Genomic DNA, 24,356 nt, shown 5'->3' on the forward strand with positions numbered 1-24,356 from the left:
TTTTTACTTCATCATCTGATGTGTTTCATTTCTCAAAACTACAGCAGAGTGCAGATAAGATGTGAAATAGTGAAAATTGGCTTCTATTTGGCCGAGAACAGCAATTATTTCAAATGAAAATAATTTCAAGCGTGAATTGCCCCCTTTAAATATCAAATGAGTGACGTTAACAAATAAAGAAGCTTTGTTTTGTTTTAAAGCAGCAGCAAGCAGCTGGAGCACAAAAGAAATATAGGGGGAAACACGAGACGTAATCGAGTGCTTTCTCTACTTTTTGGCGCTTGGCATCTTTACAAACCTCTCATTTGCCTTTCCTGATACTACTTGCCGGGTCGGCGCAGGCGGTGTGCGCACACTGATTTGCGTTGCATCTTGGTTGTCAAACGAAAAGTGAGTCATTTGCATCCTGTTGCGGTCGAGTGAACATCTCTGGTAGCAGCAAGATAGCGTGAATAAACGTGGAAGGTAATGAGGATTCACTGTCTATTGCCGTTCCTTCGAAAGTTAAAAAGTGTTTGCAGACTCCTGTTATTCCTCCGTGACAAATTCGTTGTTAGGAGGCAACTGAAGAGATTCAGAAAGAATTGAAACTGCAGCCTTGCCCAAGAATCTATTCATTTGGCAACAGTCACACTCACAGCCAATGGCTCTGTGAATAAAATCTAATTTGCGAGTTATTTAACAGGGAATCGACCCTTGACATGCAAACGTATTACAGAGAGACAGCGACCTTCTGATACACGAACTATTTTTTTATGTTATGCATTTAAAGGCGTAAATATGGGATTCGCGAAAGGAGAAGCCCGAATTCGTCACGCTTAACGTTTAATAAAAGAACGTACAGATTTTCAAATATGCTTAAAAGAATAGGGAATACTCAGAATAAGGTTTTGAAAACCGTATCTCTGGGGTTATCTTCTACGGGAGAAACAGTCTGTACTTGAAAACAGAGAAAACAACGCGCACACATGAAAATATTACCTTTTGTAACACAATCTCATCCGGCTTTGCCAAACCTCAAGAACATACAGACAGGAAAACTAACATACAGACAGGAAATTAACCGTTATTATCACATCGCAAAGGAAAGTAATTAGAAGATATCTTAATAACAGCTAAGTTTTCGGGTCAGAAGATTTAAAAGCGCAAGGAAATGGCAGGAGTCGCGCAAGCCTATCAACACCTTTTAACGATCGACTGCCTTTTGTTTTCCGGTGTTCTAGCGGATTTGGACCCGTCTAGATTTGGACTCCCGGCTCAAATCCGCGGCTTTGGACCCCCTAACAGAATTGAGTGAAAACATAATCCTTAACGTTCTCGTAGAAATAGATAATACTTTACGTTTCTGTTCCTACTAAAGTACGTTTTTATTTCAAAATATGCCAATGCCAATGCATACGAACTGGCAGCTGAAAAAAATGATCTGTCCGATGTTTCTTTTGACCAAGGGAAAATGCGCTAGCATTTAGTTCAATGTTCGGAGAAAGGTCGTTTTTAAACCTTTTCCGCGATAGTCGAACACCGCTAGATTCAGTAAGAGACAAACTTATGACACTAATTTATTTTGTTATTGTTCAATGCCCAATTGTTGAGACGACATTGTAAAGTGCGAGTTTGTTATTTCAGATCCCTTAACGGGTAATAATCGTTAAAATTGAAAAATAAGACTGAGTTCGATGTAATCGTCTCCACTTTTGTTAAGACGCAAACATCAATGTTGATTTGCATCTGAAAATAAACTGAGAGTTCCAATAGTTTTTCTTATCATAGGCTTTACGAACGACTTGTAGTAGGAGTAGTTACTTCGAATTCGTTCTGGTTCAGAAGCTGTTTAATGTTATTTAATTAGACAATCAGACTGAGTTGATTTTGGGACTGCACGCAATAGTCTCCACTATTGTTATGACGTTTCGTATCAATGTTGATTCGCATCAGAGGGAGCAAAGATTTATTGTTACAATTTCAATCGTTCGAATGCAGTAGGTGAAACAGAGAATTAACTCTGAAGTGTAAATTAAAGTGCTATTTAAACCCATGAATAACCCATTGGGCGTTAGCCCTAATAAAGGGAAACAGGGAACCACACGAGGTAAAGAAAAAATCTTTTGACCTCGGTGGGAATCGAACCCACGACCTCCGGATTAGATCTACCGTTACTCTGCCGACTGAGCTACGAGGTCGCACAGAGAAAGTCGGGGACGATTTAGGGTGGTGAATCGCGGCGAAGAGAAAGTAAGGGTACATATGAATGTTGTGCCGCGTAGCACTGGGAACACAAATGGTGAAACAGAGAATTAACTCTGAAGTGTAAATTAAACTCTTCGCCGCGATTCACCACCCTAAATCGTCCCCGACTTTCTCTGTGCGACCTCGTAGTAGACCTCAGTCGGCAGAGTAACGGTAGATCTAATCCGGAGGTCGTGGGTTCGATTCCCACCGAGGTCAAAAGATTTTTTCTTTGCCTCGTGTGGTTCCCTGTTTCCCTTTATTAGGGCTAACGCCCAATGGGTTATTCATGGGTTTAAATAGCACTTTAATTTACACTTCAGAGTTAATTCTCTGTTTCACCATTTGTGTTCCCAGTGCTACGCGGCACAACATTCGAATGCAGTAGTTTGTTCGCATTCAATTCTTGCGCATACTGTATGACTCGCTATAATAAATGCGGCAGGATTGGAACGAAATGGCTGTTTTTCTTTACCTTTATTGAGGAATGCTGTATTGTGATTGAAAAGAACATCGACAAAAAGTTTGCAAATAGAATTAGTTACCAAATATGTTACAAACGATGCTTAAAAGGAAAGTTTGGTAGGGGGGTCCAAATCTGCGAAGGGAGGTCCATATTCATATACATTCAGAATAAATAAAATTATATCTACCAATGGTGAAAAGAAAAAGGAACGGCCTAACTTCTACGGGAATGTTCAGTCAAAATCTGCCGATTTCTACCGCTTTCATCGCCATATTGAAAATGGAGCTACCACAATGCAACGCAATCGAAGTGCGCACGCCGCCTGGGGTCGTGTGTATTCGTCGGTAACTTGATCCAAAATTTCACTCTCCATCTACGGGTAACAATATACACGAAAAAATTACGCGCGTCTGATTGCCAGATTACGAGTCCATTTTTTCATGTAACACGAGTGCAATTTTGTTGTCTTTGAAATATTAACTCGTGCTTATTAACGCCAAATTGCATTCGAAATCATGTTGTTACCTATACTAAAAATGTACATGAAACATTTATGCGCTTCTGATTGGCTGGAAACGAGTGCATTTGTCATGTAACACGGGTGCAAAGGTGGAACATGAGTGCAAATTACAAATAGCGCGCACACTGCCAAAATCTCGTTTGCCTTGTCTTTGAGAGATGCCTTTTTCCATGTATATTACTATGTACCAACATGATTTCTCGTGCAATTTCTTGTAATGGAAGAAAAGAAAGAACTTCTAGAATGTCAATCGTTCTTTGAACCAAACTCTTCGAGTTTGGTCATAGCGCCAAAAGCTGACACATTTGACAATGAGGTTTTAAGAGAAAAAATGCTACACTGTAAAGTGGAAATATGAACAATTTAGCGAAATAACAATTTTGGTGGCATTTGAGTTTGCTTCTCGGGCTTGGAACTTTAGCAATCAGACCTCAAGGTTGCAAGGAAATTCTGCACAATTATGAAAATGCCTCCACCTCCAACTGAGAAAGCTTTCCTCAGCAACTCGCGCGTAATGGATGGACTGGTTTCCTCTTTATCCTCTTTATTATTTTAACCGCCGTCAATTCCTTTCATCCGGCTCTTAAATATACCTGGGAAATTTCCCTGATATTTACCCAGTGTCATGTTTTCTTTTGTTTTTTTCTCTGATAACAACTTTTCTAAAATAAACCTTTAAACTCCTGGGCCCAGTTTTATAAAGGTCAGAAAACGCCAACAAACAGATAAATTGCTATCCAACAGATAAGTGACAACAAAAACGTACTGCACTATCCACCAGATAAAGATTTATCCACTGGATAGAGCTATACCACCTTCGAACAACCGGTGACTAGGTGGAGAGGGACATTATTCGTTTATACTCTTAGGTGGAGAGGAACAGTATTTATTTATACTCTTGGGTGGAGAGGGACAGAATCCATTCATACCCTTGAGTGGAGAGGGACAGTATCTAATTATACTCTTGGGTGGAGAGGGATAGCATCCATTTATACTCTGGGGTGGAGAGGGACAGTATCCACTTATACTCCTTGGTGGAGAGGGACAGTATCCATTTATACTCCCGGGTAAAGAGGGACAGTATCTATTTATACTCATGGGTGAAGAGACGTAGTGTAAGAATTTTATAGTTTTGCCCAAGCACTCAACATAAAGCCCCGGCCAGGCCTTGAACCCAACCCTTAAGATCAACCGCGTTTCCTGTAGAGAGGAAGGAAGCTTGCCGTTAGGTTCACTTTATTAGCGTCGCAGGACGCGCGTTTCTTAGCCCGCCGTAAGATTTGAGAAGAGTCGGGGAGAAGTTTGCCTTGGGCGTGGTTCTAATAATGAGGTCACAAGTGCGAGGCCCCTTTCAGACCTCTGGCTGGCTCGCGTTGCTTAAGGCCTTTTACTTCCCGGCGGGCGAAGAAAAGCCCGCACCGAAGCGATAATAATGATGGTGTGCTCGCATAACTTTCTCCATTTTAGTGTTAGATATCCAGAGGTCGGTTGATTTTGTAGATTGAAGTGTCTCGCACTTTTTTACGATGTCGTGGTCACGTCTTTTTTGTTTCCATTTTTTAGGCACGAAATGCAAACTTTAGGCATAATTTTAAAGGATACCTAGGCCTGTCAAACCAAATTCTTAACGTTACCTGGTCAGAGTTTCAAGAAGGACTTTTGAACGTAGGTAACCTGGGTATGATTTAGCTGCATTCACTTTAGAGAGTAAGTTGAATTATAGAGGCATTATGATTGGTAAAACGGTTGCCTTTTCACGGCGATTCATTTTCTTTTTTTTCAGGAAAGAGATTGCATAGTTTGGAACGTCAACCGCTGTTCACAGCAATTCTTGATTTTCTTTATCCAGGTAAAAGGCCTTGACGACTTACACAACCAACACACGTAGTATACCTCCGAAAAGCCATTTTCCGCTCTCTGCTCGGTCGAAAGGCAACGCCTGTAATCCATTACAAGTGACCTCGGCACGCTTATACTCAAACTGCGTGCGTATCTGTTGGCGTCCCCATGGCAGCAAGATACTGGCACAGGGCACGTGGCTCATCCCGTAACATCATGTGTAATACTCGTAAAGTATTCAAAAAAACATTCTACCTTTCTCTTCACAGCTGAGATGTTTTGGGAAACGATATCTTCGGGACTGAAGAATGTGATAGATGTAACAGGGGTCTGTTGAATATATTCAGTTGCGGAGCTAAAAAAAAAACCTTTTTTTTGTTTTTTTTTTTGCGCCCTAATCATTCACCTTTTTCCGCGCTTCAAACAATTTCCTTGTTTTTTTTATCTTAATTTTAATTGGCCCCTTATGATAGCTTCTTTGTCTAAGATTGGACGTTGTGATGGTTTCTGTGTTGGTTTCATAACACGTACGAGAAAAGTTCTCTGATGGAATAAATGTTTTTTTTTTCTTCTATCTTTTGGTCCTCTGCGATCAGTGATGGGTTCGTACTGCTACACAAAAAGGGTGCATTTGGCGTGCAATGCTCTCCGAATAATGGTGATCTGCTTATTTTAAGTAGAAGAGGTGGAAGAAATTTTCAAAAATGGATTCGTTTTCAGCCAATCAGGGTGACGCACATAGTTTTTTCATGTATATTATTACAGGCAGATAGAGAGTGAAATTTCGGATTAAGTTACCGACGAATACACACCGACCCGCAAATAGTAACTGGAAAGGCAAATGAGCGGTTTGTAAGCACGCCAAGCGTGCAAAAGAATGCAAAAGGCTTCTCTTAAAAAAGCGTCGTTAATTAACGACTGAGTAATTCCGACGCAAAAAAAACATTAACTGATGCATATACTCAAAACTTTCCCAGATTCCGCGGACTTCCGGTTCAGAATCTATTCGTGACATATTAATTCTTATCTTTATTGCTGTTCAGTTAAAAAGCTTCCGATGAAAGAAAGATAAGTCACTTTTTTTAAGGGAAGTAGTGTTGATATTACATACGTCTCTGATATTTAAGACCACATATTGATTATTTTACAGGCCGTACTTTACTGGGGAAAATATTTTTCTTAAATTAATCATTTAGGCTGTCATATATTTTAGTCCTAAAAACATCTGGTTCTTATAACTAGATTAAAAAATATCATTTTCCTCCTCAATTTCGCTGTGTTTTTACAACAGTCTGCCAGTCCACTGTATGTTCCCTTCAATGTTTTGGAGTATTAAGCTCTTGTTGATGAATTACGTGATAACTTTGAAACGATAAATGCTGGAAAACGAGAGCTGACTTGCCTGACTTTTCCTCAACGACAGTCGATTTGCATACGTGCAACTTCCCCATGAGCTGTGTTTAATTTAGCGAGGAATTGACCACCACCTTAAATAGTCAATACCGATATAAGAGTTTATTATCTTCAATTGATAATCAATTATGAAACGATTTTCGTTACAAAATACTTCTACAAATTATTAACTCTTATAACTATGAGCTTGCGTTTAATGATACATAGTAAAAAATATAATTTTCCTCCTCAATTTTGTTGTGTTTTTACAACAGTCCGTGATTCCGCTGTATGTTCATTTCGATATTTTAGAGCATTATGTTCTTGTCGAAAAAGTACATCAATAATAAATTTGAAACGATAAATCCTGAAAAACAAGAGCTGAATTGCCTGACTTCTCATCAACGACAGTCGATTTTTGTACGTGCAACTTCCCCATGAGCTGTCACGCATTAATTTAACGGGGAATTGCACCTTTTTTAGTCAAAGCCGATATTAAATTCATTGATATCAATACTTTTAATTTCCCGTTTTCATTTGGAAATTTTTTACATTTGGTAGCGTAGGTCACAATGATATAACATTTCCAACACTTTTTTTATTCATTGAAAAATAATTAACTCCTATAACTATAAGCTTGCGTTTAATGATACATAGTAAAAAATATAATTTTCCTCCTCAATTTTGCTGTGTTTAATTTAGCGGGGAATTGACCACCACCTTAAATAGTCAATACCGATATAAGAGTTTATTATCTTCAATTGATAATCAAATATGAAACGATTTTCGTTACAAAATACTTCTACAAATTATTAACTCTTATAACTATGAGCTTGCGTTTAATGATACATAGTAAAAAATATAATTTTCCTCCTCAATTTTGCTGTGTTTTTACAACAGTCCGTGATTCCGCTGTATGTTCATTTCGATATTTTAGAGCATTATGTTCTTGTCGAAAAAGTACATCAATAATAAATTTGAAACGATAAATCCTGAAAAACAAGAGCTGAATTGCCTGACTTCTCATCAACGACAGTCGATTTGTGTACGTGCAACTTCCCCATGAGCTGTCACGCATTAATTTAACGGGAAATTGCACCTTTTTTAGTCAAAGCCGATATTAAATTCATTGATATCAATACTTTTAATTTCCTGTTTTCATTTGGAAATTTTTTACATTTGGTAGCGTAGGTCATAATGATATAACATTTCCAACACTTTTTTTATTCCATGATTCTCGTCAAGGAAGACCTTCCTTCGACTAAAAATGAATTACTTGACAAGTATTCAAGTCATGTAATCCATCGGTTGTATGTCAAGAAAGACTGTTAAAGGCAAACGCTTTCAGGAAATTTTACAACGTTACGTTTTCTCGGTAAGTCTTTGTTAAATGCGTTTAATTTCTGCTGGTGTGTTTAGCAAACATTTTTCCAAAGAAAAGTGACGCACTTGATCCACAAGTCTTGCACATGATGACCTTTAAAACGAGTATGAAAACGAGTTATTTGGTTGCAACTGATGTGGAACAAGCTCTGTATAACAGCACAAATCACATGGAGATGGAAAATGACATTTTGGAAAGTAACCGCTAAGAAGTAAGGAAAACATTCTACTACGTCTGGTGTTTTTCTCTCCACCACTTTCGCGCTATTGTCGCTTCCGAAGTGTTTTATGACAACACAGAGCTTAGAGGATATTCGTTTGTTTGTTAAAACGTCTTTAACTTGATAGTAACGGGGGGCAATTTACGCTTAGCGCTGACCGATTGATAATTTTGAAATTATTAGTATTTTAAAATATTTGGTGTTGGCTAAATTTCGTTTATTCCCGTATTTGAACTATCATGCTGCACTGATATTCTTAAAATAGGACTGCCGTAATTATCCTTTGAATTAAAACATATCAGAAGAAGAAGTCAAAAATGTTCCGTGTTTGTCATCAATTTCTGATTGGTTCATCCTTCTTGAAGACCAATTAACGGGCGTTCAACTCCGTGGCCAAAGCGTCTGACGAAAAACCTTAAAAGTGATGGATGTTTACATTCTTAGATATGACTTAAGTATGACTTAAGTAAACGATAGTTAGTAGTTCAATTAGCTTTTACGTAGGTTGGATGGGGCCAGATGGTTGAATAAAAAAAAAAAATATATATATATATATATATATATATATATAACGCAATTTTTCATCATTAAAACCTTTCAAAACACTCTTGGCTTGACCGAAGAAAACAATTGAAAAGTCCTAGACAGCCATTCAGAAGAAATTCAATGGAAACGTGGTTTTGGGTTCTCGGCTGGTTCCTCAGCATTCTCACGATAGTTGTAAACGGATTTGTCATCTTCCTCGTTAGCAGGAAACGTCAGCTACGCACCAAAACCAACACATTCATCGTGTCTTTAGCAGTGGCTGATTTTGGTGTTGGGATGTTTGATGTTCCTTCACACTTTTTCTGCAGCCTTGCAACCGAATGCACTCCACTCTCAAAAGAGAGATTAATTGTGATATTCGTAAGAGTTTTCATTGTTTACACCTCAGGAACAAACTTGGTTAGTTTAGTTCTGGAACGTTATGTTGCTGTTGTGAAACCTTTGAAATACTTGACTTTTATGAAGCGCCGTCGAGTCATTCAAATGGTTCTAACATCTTGGGGAATTCCTTTTCTTTTCACTCTTACTTTAGTGTCGATTACACTTAGTGCAATTGACCGTGCCAAGACTATACGCGGCTACTTGGTTTTGCTCTTCGAGATAATCTTATGCATAATTCTAATCTTTTTTCTTGTATCCATGTTTCTTGTTGTTTACAATCTGAACTCTAAAGATCGCACTTTAGCCAAGCAATTGCGGTTTAATCAACTGGTCGCTAGAGCTAAAACTCAGAACACGTCAGCAGTAAAATGGGTGGCTTTGATAACATGTGTGTTTCTAACGTGTTACGGAATAATGATGCGTTGTAGTGTATTGTTTATAACTGGTAATCCATCATGTCACGATTTTCATTACGAAATACCTCTACGAGTTATTAACTCTGGAATAAATCCTATAGCTTATGCTTTCTTCAAAAGAGATATAAAACAAGAATGCAAAAGGCTTCTCTTCAAAAGGCGTCGTTAATAAACAACAGAATAGATCCGATGCAAGAACAACATAGTAGTTAATGACAGCCGTTAAAAAGAAATTCAATGGAAATGTGGTTTTGGGTTTTCGGCTGGTTCTTCTGCATCATCACGACGATTGTAAATGGATTTGTCATCCTCGTCTGCAGTCAACGTCAGCTTCGCGCCAAAACCAACACATTTGTCGTTCCTTAAGCGGTGGCTGATTTTGGTGTTGGGATGTTCGCTGTTCCTCCTCTCTTTTTCTGCAACCTTACAACAGAATGCACTTTACGCTTAGAAACCTTTGAAATAATTGACTTTAGTTTGCGGCAAAATTTACTTTAGAGTAATGTTTTTCCTTTAAACCATAGAAGCTGACTTATATTTTGATGTAAGAAATATCTGGTTCTTAAAATCATGAGCTTGCCTTGTATAATGAAATTTAAAGAGTAAAAACCTATTATATTCCTTGTCAATTGATGAGTCCAGTTCTACAACAGATCGCTTGATCCACGCGTACTTCAATCCGACGATACCATACAAAATATGGCTAGAATCTTAACGTTGATAGAGAACTACGCACAACATTTCGTTGGCATAGTATCTGACAGTTCCTAGACAGAGGTCGTGCTTCGGGGACTTTCGACCCTCAACAATTCATTTGAAAATTTGACCTAGAGGATTTTCTTGCCTCGCTTTGTTATTGCCTTTCGCGCGGCAATTTTTGTGTTTGTAGCATCGATTATGGCCATTGCTGCCATCTGTATCGTCCTAACTCCTCTCCCTCTCACCACAAGGGATAAATGACGACAAGTCTCTTGGAGCCAATTTTTGTTATAGAGAAGTCAAGAGAGTAAGTCAACAGTTAATATTCTCTTTAGAGGTTGAAGTACGTACATGTCGTCCGCTGGTATCCCGAAAAAAATGACCCTCGTAAGGATGAGCGAGAGGTTGTTAGTTGATGCTCGACTGCACGTTCCTTTCTCCTTTCCATTTCTTTTTTCTTTTCCTTTCACCCTTTATCGAAAATTGGAAAAAATACACTCATTCCTTCCACCGTAATTTTCTTCGTCGAGACAGGTGTAGTTTGAAATAAAGGAGAAACCTCTATCACGAAATTGCAAGGGGATCGAAAAAAAAATTATTGCGATTACAGGGAGTTCGAGCGAGCTGATAGTTAATAAAATAAAACAGAAGTAAGTGAGATAATCTGGAGTTAGTAGTGGCTCTTCGCAGGGCTACTGTTCAAGCGCTGTTTCCGAGTCTAAGTTGAATCTGGACAACGATTTTAATAACTGAAGAGTTATCTACAAGCAACAGTTGTGGTATACTGCTACGGTTGCAACGATATTATTACCTCTTTATTAGAGTCTATTAAGTCTTATAAATAGCCAACTATTGCTTACGAGTGCACAACTGACCGTTAAATTTGTCGTTAGTGTTCAACCCGTTGTTCAAAGTCGGAAAACTCATTTGAATTACAAATCATTTTCAAAGATTAAAATTTATGAATTTTCTATCAGTCTTGCACGTGGAAAGAGCTTACGAACTAAAAAGAAGGAAATTTCAGTGTCTTTTTCATCCAGTTTGGGATCAAGAAAGAGCTCATTTCGATCTTATTAACTTGGATATCGTCAGTTCTGCCAAGAGCGGCGACCGCTTCTGTAAATCTGCAGATAAGAGTGATGAAAATTCGACGTCGCGAATTGATGGATGACACTCTGTTCCGACTTTTCCCAATGTAAATAACTCGTGTATTAATACATATTGGATTGAAATACAGTGTTCTTCTTCTCCTTGTTACCGTTGAACATTAAATTACAGAGTGACAAGCAGAAGGGGGCAGTAATTAGACAGTACAGCACGTACACTGTAAGACGAACTTCTTCTTATTCGTAGCCGCCATGACAATTTTTATTGAACCAAGTGACTCCTGAGGCAATAGCGAGAAATTTGTTCGTTCATTGTTGTTGTATTGATCGCTTAATTAACTTATTCAGTTCCTATTTTTATTTTAAAACTTATTTCAACAATTTACACAATCTATCGTGCTCAGTGTTATTCGAGGGGGAGGGGGGTTGGGTGTTTTATATATTGGCCCAGGAGTGGGCGCTTTTCTAGGGGAAGGTGCTTGTTAGAGTGTGGGCTCTTATTCGAGGAAGTACGTTACATGCTCAGACACGTAAGGTGGCTTTGTTTTCAAGGAAAGAAGTGAAAAGTGTGGAACTGACAAAGAGTAAGTGATTAAAAGTATCTGTATTTATATGTCAATATAAAATGTGATCACCATATTTGAGCTTCTGTTCAGGATAATAATGATTTGCATAGACAAATAAAAGAGTACTCACAGAACGAAAGGCATGCATGTATTCACAATTTAGTTTTATTTAGAAGGGTGACAAGCAGGCACGAAATATTCTGGAAGTAAAGAAATAAAAGGAAAGAGAAGAAAAGCAAGGTTCTTAGTTACTAGGTTAGTTATCTATAACCTTTTAGATAACGAATTAGCTATCCGCGCTTTTAAGTTTGGTCTGCGTTGAAAGCTCGAACTTTTATTAAGTGAATGTGTGTGATTCAAAACTAATCGCACTCGAAAACGAAAGAAAATCACAAACAAGAAAACGAGTTCGATTTCTAGAGTGATTGATGTTTTGGATACCTATCAAGAGAGTTTTTGCAATCTCTTGTAAGGCTATCTAATTGAGATGGATTTTACTGGAAGTTAAAGACACGGCTTCTGTTAATTAATCGATTCTAGGATTAACTTCAAGGACTATAGATGCTGGAAAATGCTCAAAAATTTATTTGAAAGCAAAGTTTCATCAACAGCTTAAATTGTGTAATTTTTGAACAGAAATAGGTAAAGAAGAAAAAAGAGCTCGGAGCCGAATTGATAAATATCTTAGCTTTTGAGGAGAAAACCAAATTGAAATAGAGCGGTCCTAAGTTGCTGCTTTTCAAGTTTTCCCTGAGGTTCATTTTTTTTAAAAATATACATACGTGTATAGGTCGGGTAGTTTGTTTATTTTCTTTATCTTCTTTTTCGGTAAAAATAAGGCTTTTTTGCCATGCAGCCCGATTATCAATTGTCTTAGCTCTTGAGCCTAAAAAACCCAAGAAGTATTTTTCAAACATTGGTCTCTCTCTAAATCGTTCCTATACCCATTATAAGTCTTATACTCTGATAATAGTCGTTTTCTAAATTCGAACGTTTTTAGATAATTTCAACAACACTCTGCAGGTCTGACTGCTAAAGTTCCAAGCCCCAGAACCAAACTCAAAATGCCACCAAAATTGGCAGTATCTATTTGTACTCATGGGTGGAGAGGAACAGTATCTATTTATACTCCTGGGTGGAGAGGGACAGTATCCATTCATACCCTTTATTGGAGAGGGACAGTATCTATTTATACTCCTGGGTGGAGAGGGACAGTATCCATTTATACTCTTGAGTGGAGGGGGACAGTATCCATTTATGCACCTGGGTGGAGACGGACAGTACCCATTCATACTTCTGGGTAAGAAGGGACAGTATCTATTTTTACTCATGGGTGAAGAGGCACTGTAAGAATTTAAGAGCTTTGCCCAAGAACTCATTACAAAGCCCTGGCCAGGCCTTGAACCCGACCCTTAAGATCAACCGCGTTTCCCGTAGAGAGGATGGGAGCTTGCGATCAGGTTATCTTGATTAGCGTCGCAGGACGCGCGTTTATCAGTCCGCCGTAAGATTTGAGAATAGCTGTATTTGCAAGGCTAGTATCTCAACTTCGCAAAGATATGGTGGACGACTCTCACACTATTAACAACTGGCGACTTTGAGCAGTGTTACTTTTATGAGTAAAAGAGAGAAAAATACTTCTAGGAAAAGATATGGAGTGAGAGATGATCATGCGCACCTTTAATTTTTGTCTCAAGTTTTGTCATCTAACGCTATTTTCGCCTCACCCCCTCCCCTAAACCTATATACTCACCGAACCGAACCGATTGAGGTTTATTTCAGTCTTCCAACTTGTTTGAAACAAGGTGTTTTGTTAAGGTCGTCTCTTTGGGTTTAGATAGACATGATCTACACGGCAGTGCTATCTCTTTTGAGCTTAGTTTCTCAGATTTGTTTCTTTTGTTTTGTTTTCTAAATTATCCTTCAAAGTTAAGTCGGGAAGATAAAGAGATCCGATCGGGCGGACTGTGGTTTTCATATAAGTACTTATCTGTCTTGCAACACACAAGAAATCTGTTTCTTGAGCGCTCTTACGAAGAAAGGCAGGCGCTTCAGGAAAGTTCACAATAACGTTTTCGTGTAAAGTCTTCGTGATAGGTTTAGCTCGTGTTTTTAGCACACAAATTTTTATAGAAAAGTGGCGCACTTGACCCACACGTCTTGCATAACGTTTAAAACGAATATGAAAACGAGCTCTTAGCCTAAAATGACACGGAACAACCTGTAGGTAACAGCACAAAGTAGGACTGACACAATTTAAAAAAATAAACAACAAAAACGACAAAAAACTGCAAAAAAAATTGAGTAATTTTATCAAAGACCAAATATTTCAGGAGCCCGTAGCAAATTACGAGTGCAATTTGTAGTCTTTGAAAATTTCTCAAATGCCCCTTTACAAGAAATTGCACGAGAAATCATGTTGTTACCTAGTAATAATATACATGAAAAAGGCATCTCTCAAACGCAAAGCAAACGAAATTTTGACAGCGTGCGCGCTATTTGTAATTTGTATTCATGTTTCAGCTTTGCACTCGTGTTACATGACAAATGCACTTGGTTTCAGCCAATCAGAAGCGCGTAAATTTTTCGTGTATATTTTTAGCATAGGTAACAACACGATTTCGAGTGCAATTTGGTGTTAGCAAACACAATTAAATTTTTCAAAAACAACAAATTGCATTCTTGTTACAACTTTGCACTCGCATTACATGAAAAATGGACTTGTTTTCAGCCATTCAGAAGTGCGTAATTTTTTCAGGTATATTATTACACGCAGGTAGAGAGTGAGATTTCGGATCAAGTTACCGACGAATAAACACCGACCTGACAAAAAGCAAAAGGAAAGGCAAATGAGAGGTTTGTAAGCATGCCAAGCGCCAAAAAGCAAAGAAAGCACTCGACTACGTCTCGTGTTTCCCCGTTTGTGCTCCAGCTGCTTGCTGCTGCTTTACAACAAAACAAAGCTTCTTTATTTGTCTTTATTCGTCACCCATTCACGATTGAAATTATTGTCATTTGAAATATTTGTTGTTCTCGGCCAAATAGAGACTAATTTTCACTATTTCACATCTGGATCAATATTTGTTTCTGGGCAACCGAGCTCGATATCGATTTGTCGTACTCGATTACCATTCCTGCTCGATAAGCAAACGACGTTTGATAATCGAGCTCGATAACTACAAGTCGAGCTCGATTGCTAATCGAGTACGATAACTAATCGAGCTCGGTTACAGTACTAACGAGAAAGACTGGGAAAGAGTCAAACACTGATTGAGGAGGACGATGGCAGGTAGTGATGTTGCAAGAACCTTGGTCATTAGGTGAGTATTTCGTAAGTTTTCGTTAAGTTTCAGAGATAGCATTAAGAGGGAAGGTGTAAAAGGAAGTGGGAGCAAATGAATTGGAAACAGAAATTTTCCCAAAGCACGAAAACCCCAGGTCAGGTGTAGTCATTTCGGGTATAGAAGGATAAACTTAAACTTAAACTTAAACTTCGCTGGAATGGGACTTAATACAGACAAGAACAAACTTTTGGTAATCCTTAGTTTATTGTAAAATGTAAAATTTTTATGGTTAACTACGCAGGGGAATACTTGTGTCACTTTTAGATAAACTTGTTTCACTTTTAGATGAACGTTCAGTGATATATGTATACTTTTTTAAAAACAAATAAAACAACTTCTGGTTTAGAGCAAGATTTTATAAACCATTCAACCACTGTGCAACGCAATTCCTTTCCTTCTTACCGAACTAACCAAAAGTAGCAACCTTTTAAAGCAAACTTGTATCTCGAAAACCTCGAGCTGGAGGTAATACTTCTGAGCAAAGTAATATGGGTACTAAACTGTGTTTTTCAAACTCTCATTCCTAATTACAAAACACTCAGCTGAATATTTAGGCTTGCAGCTTGGGAAAAGTACTTAATTGCTTGTAAACATGAGGATTTTTGTCTGTCACTGGGTGTTCCTTTGGCCTTAGCGAGTTGCAAAATGTTGAGTTGTCTCACTATTAAAATGTAGCCTTGGTGACATCTAGCCCATCTACACTGACAACTAACAAGGATTTCTGAGGCATCCAGAAGTAGATCTTTACGGCTTAAGAGGCCATCTCTCTCATTTCCACCCTGCCAATTTCACCTTAAACTCTGTCAACAGAAAGACTATACTTAGGAAAGAACTAAGTTAGATTTGGTTTGATTTGAAATAATTTTCTGGCTGCATTAAGGGCCATAATTATTTCACCAGTTGGTAGGGACTATCACAACATCTCGGAAATTGAATAATATGCATATTTTGTAACATTGTAAAATATTTGATTTGCATAGTTAAGCCACAACATTTATATCAGATCCCTTAACAACCTTTCTAGTTTGCTAAGAAAGTTAGAATTTCCCTCTCCATATATTTGAAAAGGCAAACTTTAACATATTCTGACCCCTATATATCAGGGAAAATTATTTTTGACATGAAATTGACCGGGTGGAAATAAGAGAGACAACCTCTTAAGTATTTCCATTTTTTTTTCTTTGTAAGAGATAGTGATGATCCTTTAGTCAAGATCTTAGCAGAAAATCCTTACAGCCTTATTGATAACTTTTTAACTCCCAGAAGTGATTGACATGTAACTTCTCCCTATTAATAACACTTATACATCATTTAGCAAACAGGTGATGAGAATAGTCAAACTTATCAGGTAGAAGTTGTCATCTTGATCAAAACACCAAATTCTTGTAACTAATACACAAGGAAATATGCAGCAGCTAGAAAGGAGAATTAACAATCAGATCTTGGGAGTCAAAGGGTTAAGATTCTGGACTCAGTCAACATACTTACTGCCTAAATATAACAGAGGCATTGTGTAATGGATCTTAACTGAACTGAATGAACACAACTTTATAGGGAATAACTTTCTTAAAAAACTTAAGGGCTATGATTAATCGTTTGACCCCTATGAGTGACTAGCATCAAACTTCTCCTTACAACATCACCCCTGAATTACACATTCAGGTAACAAAAACAAAGGAAATGTTCACCAGCTTAAGACACTCTTGATTGTTAAACTAATTTTTGTTGTTAACACTTGGGAAATGTATAAAGACTGGTATTGAGAATATCCCCTCCTGATGTTAGGGTGTAAAGGATTAACAGTGCACTTTCTGAATGAATGTAGACATTGTTGTACTGTAGGCTGTGTTGTGTTCATTCAACATTAACCCCCTACACTCTAACATCAGTATGCACACTCTCCATACTGTACTTACACATTTACACAGGTGCTGACAAGGAGAGTTTGTTTAATAATTAAGAACTTCTCCAGTTGATGATCATTTCCTAGACTCTCATGACCTTATGTGTGATTGAAGGATGATATTGTTAGGAGAAATTAGATTCTAGTCACTCTTAGGGATTAAAGGGTTAAGTAGGAAATAGTAAGTTAATGGTACAGTGGAACCTTGATTTAACGAACCTCTATACAACGAAGTTCTTGATATGACAAACAATACTTCTGTTTCAGCCCAGCTAATCTATTTCTATATACTACTTGAAATGAAAAGGTGGAGAATAAAGTTGTGTACCTTTACACATAGCCAGTATATCAAACAAAAAAAACCCTTAAATTATAATAGAATATCATTTAATGGCTTACACTTGTGAACTTATGGTTAGGTGAGGTACATATAAAATGAATTTAGTAGTAATTTTGGATCTGCCTTTGTCTCGGTATGATCAAGTTTACTGGTAGTACTGATCACGAGTGATGGTACACAACTTATTTCTAGTGTTTGGCATCTTCCCTTTTTCTCTTTCCCTTTCGATCCCTGTGAGATCTTTGGTCCTTTCTCTTTTTTTTCTCCATCCTGGCTCCTTTATCTTTCTTTTCATGGTCATCATCTTTTGTTTCCATGTGAAAAAAGGTGAAAAAATGAGAGATTAGTTGAATGTTGTAATGTGCTCACTGGAATAAAGGCAAAAATGAGGGTTGGTCATGTGTAGATACTAACAACTGATGATAAAAATAACAAACTAAGGGGCTTGTTGGAAATATTTTGGGATGTACCCTCAAATAAAATTAACAAACAATTTAAATGTTTTTGGTAATTCACTGGAAGAAACAGGTACCTCACTGTGCTTCATCATGGCACAAACATTGCACAAAGAAGTTTGATAAAGAAGAAGAGTTATTATGAGTAAGAGTTATTAAGACTAATTATGAAGTTGGTGGTGTTAACATTGGTCATCATAATCTATTTACTTTTGTGTTTACCTTTCATTGTCTCTGAGAATTCCTCTTCATCTGAGGGGTAGTTTCCTTTGAATGACACCTGCAATGAAACATAGGCAGAGGGTAGTATGCCACTCATGGGATGAGTGGCATATCACCCTCGTGTAGGTGCCGCTGGGAAGTATTATCCAGAGAGTTTAAATAATCTAATGGCCCATTTATGAACAAGGGGGAAGTAGCAGCAAATATCCCGCGCTGTGAACTGGATCACATGGACCCAGAAGATATTATGATTGTCAAGTTTGTCTTGACATATTATCTTTTAAAAGAAGACAAGTAATTTTCCATTTATTAGCTAGGAGAGGTATCGAGGTCGCAAATGATAACGCAAAAAATGGAAATCGTTTATGCACTAGAACAAAAGGCAATATGATAAGCACAGAACAAACTAACCATGAAATTTAAGAAGTATTTTTGAATGGAAAACATTTTCAGTACTTTCTCATTGAGATCTTCCGCTTTTTTTGCTGTATGTAATACCTCTCTTAGCACTTATCTGGAACATTACTTAACTAGAAAAGATCTCTTTACGCAGTTGTTAAGATAGAAGCGTGCCGGTGATGTCAAAGCGTTGTTGTATTTTAGGGTTAGTAACGAGTGAGGAATTGAAAAAATAAAGAGTCTGGAAGCTAACTAACTTTTGAGTTTTCAGTCAACCTCCAGTTTAGTTTAGTTATTTACATTTGAAAAATACCTCTAGGAAACAGAAGTACACTTACAGGAAAAAATGTTTAAGATAAAAACGTTATGGAAGGAAAGATAGCTACGAGGACAAATATTGAAAGCGATACAAAAAATGTTTAGGTTTTTTTAAGTCAAATATGTTTTTTTAAGAATTATGGGAAACACACTCGTCAATTTCCCCCTCTTCAGTATGAGTAAGCTCGATTTGTTCGTTTGCTGCGCTGTGTTTCACGTGATAATAAATGATTTGACAAATGCATTTTTCCCCGTTATCTGAACACCCTTGTCCCACTGTCGCAGACGGTCTAACCGGTTTGGTTACAGATCAAAGGCATCCCACACCAAATAAAAGCCGACACGCAGCCTCGCACCAACCCAGTCTGACACGAATTTGAATTTGTTAAAAAAAAAAAAAAAACATAAAAAAAAAAACAAAGTAAAACGAATAAAAACCCTGCCCTGCATAACATGAATTAAAAATAGTTTTTTCCTTAACGAAGACTAGTGGGAAGCACAAAGAAAGACGTATTGTTGTAGTTTCTCCTTTATTCCAACACGTGTCGCCTCTAGCATTGGAGAGAATATAACTACACATTCGTTAACCTCAGTTTACTTTCCTATGTAAGTGAATCATAGCTGAAAAATCCTGTAAACGGATGTTATAAAAAAAAACCGCCTCAATCTATTGCGCGTTATTGTATTTTGGGGGCCATACGATAAGTGCTTATTGCGGTGAATCAATAAACAAAGACTTTTTTTCTTCATAACTCTTTTTTAATTAGGAAGGAAGGTTGGTGAGATCAACCCATTTATCCTTATCCATACAGATGTTACATGAAATGCCTTAATTTACTGAGCGTTGTTGTATTTTAGGAGCCGTGCGGTTAGCGCCAATTGTTGTTACTCAATAAACAAAGACTTTGTTTCCTCACAACTTGTTGTTAATTAAGAAAAAAATGATCGGTGAGTTCAACAGATTTGATCGGGTAAATTTTCTGTCATTGGATATACAAAAAGCTAGCCTAGCACACGCAGATAATATTTACACCAGATACAAATATATCTTCTATCCTACATGGGAGTACATAACAACCCAATGTTTTTATGAATAAACCTAAATTGTTAGTAATCGTCGTTATAAATGTAATTACAAACTGTTCTGTTTCTGGTAATATCAACTAAGTTGAAATTATAAATTGGCCACCGTAAAGAGTTCAAAAGCTGACGTTTCGAGCGTTAGCCCTTCATTAGTCTGATGGAGAGCTAAGGCTCGAAACGTCAGCTTTTGAACTTTTTAGGTGGCCAATTTACAATTTCAACTTAGTTGATATTATCAAATCACCTTGTTACCCCCACTGACGCAGTACCAGAGTTTCTTTAGAAACTTACCCCCTTTGTTTCTGGTCTGTTATGACGACGGCAAACATACTTCTCCATTATAACAAAGGATGAAAAAAAAATCACACTTACCTTACAAAAGGCACTGATGAGGAAGTCGCAAGTTTAAACAATAGGCTGTTTTACCTTGCGCTTAGCGATGATTTAATTGCTTTTGTTAACGATGAGATCACGCTAAGGGGTTTTATTCATTTGTTCTAAACAACCGTGTGGAAAAAAGATACTTCGCATAAGTGTGATGTAGTCAATTACAAAATAAGAAACTCACAAAATCATCGAAATTTAGACCCGTTTCTCGCTATTGCTAGCTGACTAGACTCCAACAAGGAGAAGAAAATAATAAGTCCTTACGTCAGTATGCAGCTTTAGAGCAAGGCCTCACGATAAAGTTTTAAACGGTAGTGGTCAAAAACGTTAATAGTAAATATATTTTTGGTAACCACCGTAAGGGAAAAAAACCTGACCGTTAGCCGTAAAGTGGCCACAATTTTATCCTTTAAACTTACCAGCCATCACCCCATTGGAACCCTCCACTATTTGGTACATCTTTTTATTACTGTTGTTCATTTATTATTTCTTTTTGAAAGTTCAACCTCAATCAACGCCGGTAGGCCGGTTGCCGAACACTGTTGCAACGGCACGAAGTTAACGCGTCATCGTTTAAACTCCATAAAAATCCAACCCACACTTAAAATGGGACTAATTCGGTAATCACCTTGGCCTATTGAAGAGATTAAAATGAAGGCGTTATCCAAAGATGGCAGGCTTTAAATTGTGAACGAAGGTATCGTTTTTTTACCGCACGAGATAGTAAAGTAATTATTTTGTACAATTCCTCTCCGCTTAAAGAACTGAGTATATGCCCAAAATTCGCATTTCCATTTCAATTATAATGAATTATTTTTAGTTTGTGCGCACAAATATTGCAACTTCTCCTTTTTAGTGGGCACGGTCAATTTAAATAAACGTCATCTTTTTTTTTTCTTTTGGTAATCGAGTACGACAAATCGATATCGAGCTCGGTTGCCCAGAAACAAATATTGATCCTCACATCTTATCTGCGCTCTGCTGTAGTTTTGAGAAATGAAACACATCAGATAATGAAGTAAAAATATTTCGCTTCTGTTTTCAATTTCAGATTGGTCCATTCTTTTTTGAAACCAACGACTGGCGTCAAACTCTGTGCAGGAGGCGTCTGACAGAACATTCTAAGATGATTAACGTTTGCAGCCTTGAATGCGACTTAACTTATCATTATCCATTGTCCTAAGTAAATTTTAAGAGTTGATGCGAGCGAGATGGTTTTATAAAACCCTTATATCAACAATTCTTTTTTTCTAAAACGTTTTTGCTTAAATTTTCTTAAACTAGAAATTCAATGAAATTGTGGTTTTGGATCTTCGGCTGGTTCCTCTGCATCCTCACGATGGTGGTGAAACCTTGAAAATACTTGACATTGATGAAGCGCCGCCGCGTCATTCAAATGGTTTTTAGATGTTGGTGAATTCCTTTTCTTTTCACTCTTACTTTTTCTTTGTTGTCAGTTAGACTCAGTTCATTCGAACATGCGATGACCAACGTCAGCTACTTGTATTGCTTTTCGAAAAACTCTTGTCCTTGATGCTAATCTCATTTTCTTACATCCATGTTTCTTGTTATTTACAATCTGAACTCTAGGGATCGCACTGTAGCCAGGCAACTGAATTTTTGTCATCGGGTTGTTAAAGTTCAAACTCGAAACAATTAATCTGTAAAATGGGTGGTTTTGGTAACGTGTGTGTTTCTATTGTGTTACAGAATATTCTTGCATTGTAGTTTATTATTTTTAGCTGGTCATAAATGTGGTAATGATTTTTATTACAAAATAAATCCACAAGTTATTAACTCCGGAATAAACCGTAAAGTTTACGCATTCTTCAAAAGAGATATAAAGCAAGAATAGGGGAGGCTTCTCTTCAAAAGGCGTTGTTATTTAACAACAGAATAGTTCCGGCGCAAGAAAAACATTAGCTGATGCATATACTTAAAAATCTTCTAGATCCCGAGGACTTCTGGTTCAGAATCTTTTCGTGACACATTGAATCTTATCTAAACTGCTGTTCAGTTAAAAAGCTTCCGATGAAACAAAGACAAGTCACCTGTGTTAGAGAAGTAGTGTTGATATTACATATGTCTCTAATATTTAAGACCACATATTGATTATTTTGAGGACGTACTTAACTGGAGAAAATGTTTTTTCTTAAATTAATCATTTCAGCTGGCATGTATTTTAGTCTTAGAAACTTCTGGTTCTTATAACTTTGAGCTTGCGTTGTATATTTTAATGATATAGAGTAAAACAAAATATCATTTTCCTCAATTTAGCTATGTTTTTTACTGTATATTTTTTCAATGTTTTAGAGTATTAAGCTCTTGTTGATGAGTTACATGAAAACTTTGAAACGATAAATGCTGGAAAAAAGTGCTGAATTGCTTGACTTTTCGTCAACGACAGTCGATTTGCATATGTGCAACTTCCCCATGGACTGTGTTTAATTTAGCGGGGAATTGATCATCACCTTAAATAGTCAATACCGATATAAGATTAATTGATACAAATTAATTTCCCCGCTTTCATTTGGAAATTTTTTCACATTCGGTAGCGTAGGTAACAATAATATCACATTTCCAACACTTTTTTATTCCATGAAAACTTATCTTGGAGATGCTCGTTAAGGAAGACCTTCATTCGACTAAAAATGAAATACTTGAAAAGTATTAAAGTGACGTAATCCATCGGTCGTATGTCAATAGAGACTGTCAAAGGCAAATGCCTTCAGGAAATTTTACAACAGCACGTTTTCTTGATAAATCTTTGTGAAATGCTTTTCATTTCTGCTTGTGTGTTTAGCAAACAATTTTTTAAAGAAAAGGGACGCACTTGACCCACAAGTCTTGCACACGATGACCTTTAAAACTAGTATGAAAACGAGTTATTTGGTTGCAACTGATGCAGAATAAGCTGTGGATAAATACATCTTATTAGACGGCTTGGTGTGTAGTATCCCTGAATATTTATGCGGGTTGTGCCGTATTCTGACCGTATGGCGAGTCAACATACAAACGCCGCTTGAACAGAACAGTGCTTCCAGGCTTCTTTATTTGTTAAAAACGTCTTTAATTTGATAATAAAAGGGGGCGATTTACGCTTTACGCTTAACACTGTCCGATTGATAATTTTGAAATTATTGTTATTTGAAATATTTGCTGTTGGTTAAGTTTCGTTAATTCGCGTCTTATTTGCACTATCATGCTGTACTGATAGTCTAAAAAGACGACTGCCGTAACCTTCTTTTGATTAAAACACATTAGAAGATAAAGTCAATGAATGTTCCGCGTTTGTTAGCAATTTCTGATTGAAATTGCTTTATTCTTCTTAAAAATCAATAAAAAGGCGTCAAACTCCGAGCACGAAGCGTCTAACAAGAACGTTACACTGCACGAAAAAATGGATTTACAACAACTGCAAAATCAATGCAAATATGAAGTAAATACCACATTTGATCAAATTTGTTTATATTTGCCCCGAGGCAAATTCCATCGTTGGATAATATTTGCACGCGAAGCAAAGATGGTAAATACCGCATTTACTCAATCTTTACAGTCCAAAGCAAATGAGAAGAAAAACTGCACATTTGCATCAGATTTAACATGAACTAAAAATGTGGTAAATAGATAAATCTACCGCACCGAAACATGAATTTACAATTGTAGCAAACATTCCGCTGCACGTCGTTTTGATTACATTTACCCGCGATGCAAACCCCATTTTTGCATCACATTTGTATGTAAAGCATAGGCGGTCGACAATTTATATTTACCAACTAGCAAATACTACGCAAACGTTATATTTGTACAGTAATTACATTTGAAGCAAAGATGGTGAAAAATATCGTTCACTACGTATTTGCGCCGAGTGGCAAATGTGACAAAAAATCCACATTTGACTACTTTACAGGGGCAGTAAATGCTAGGAAAAAGCGTAAATTTACTGCCTGAAAGGATGAATTTACGGGGATGGCAAATACGATTTTTGCTTCGCTTTGATCGTGTTTGATCCAGTCAAAATTCTTGCTCATCATTTTAATTTTACTTCTTCTTCACACATCCAGTACAAATTACATCGTGCACGAGAGTATTTGCCGCGAATCCTTGTTGTCGAAAAGAAATGCAGAAATATACGTTTAAGTCG

General features: G+C 37.2%; 1 protein-coding gene across 1 annotated transcript in view; it reads left to right on the plus strand.

The window, feature by feature from the left end:
* Positions 1 to 24,356, plus strand: part of LOC149045913 (gamma-tubulin complex component 6-like) — a 96,636-nt gene that overhangs the window by 42,719 nt on the left and 29,561 nt on the right. The window lies entirely within an intron of this gene.

This window comes from Pocillopora damicornis, chromosome 5 (assembly GCF_964200805.1).
Source record: "Pocillopora damicornis chromosome 5, jaPocDami1.2, whole genome shotgun sequence".
NCBI lineage: Eukaryota > Metazoa > Cnidaria > Anthozoa > Scleractinia > Pocilloporidae > Pocillopora > Pocillopora damicornis.